Raw genomic sequence first — 383 nt, 5'->3', positions numbered from 1 at the left:
GGGGGGGGGGGGGCACGAACCCCTGGAGACTCTGCCCCAGCCCCTCCTGTAGGAAAGCAACCCTACGTCGCTGAAGTCAACAGCCTTTTGTAAGAGGCAGTAAATAGGACTGGGCTGAAAAGCGGTCGCAGTGGGGTCCCCACCTTTGCTGCTGCCCCAAGGCTGGAGCCGGGGGGGGGACGAAGCAGAAAGGGGGTGCTGGGGGGAGAAAGGAGGGTGAAAGATGGTCACCACCCAAACAGTGGATGACAGGACTGACCTCCCCCTGCCCCGACCCCAGGAGGAGCTGGGGGAGGTGTCTGGTACTGGAGCTGCTGATCAGCCAAGGGGAACAACTCGAAGGCTACGTGGCATTTGCAGGCAGCAGCTCCGGCTGCCGAGGA

At 62.9% G+C, this 383-nt stretch overlaps 1 protein-coding gene across 4 annotated transcripts in view; it reads right to left on the bottom strand.

Annotated features, from left to right (window-relative positions):
- The window catches only part of LOC106895663 (fibronectin type-III domain-containing protein 3a-like), a 49,356-nt gene that overhangs the window by 48,216 nt on the left and 757 nt on the right, over positions 1–383 (bottom strand). The gene's annotated exons all lie outside the window — the stretch shown is intronic.

The sequence above is a fragment of the Calidris pugnax genome, unplaced genomic scaffold, assembly GCF_001431845.1.
Source record: "Calidris pugnax isolate Ruff unplaced genomic scaffold, ASM143184v1 scaffold38, whole genome shotgun sequence".
Taxonomy (NCBI): Eukaryota; Metazoa; Chordata; class Aves; order Charadriiformes; family Scolopacidae; genus Calidris; species Calidris pugnax.
Note: the sequence above shows the minus strand (reverse complement) of the source record. Positions and strands in the feature narration are given on the sequence as shown.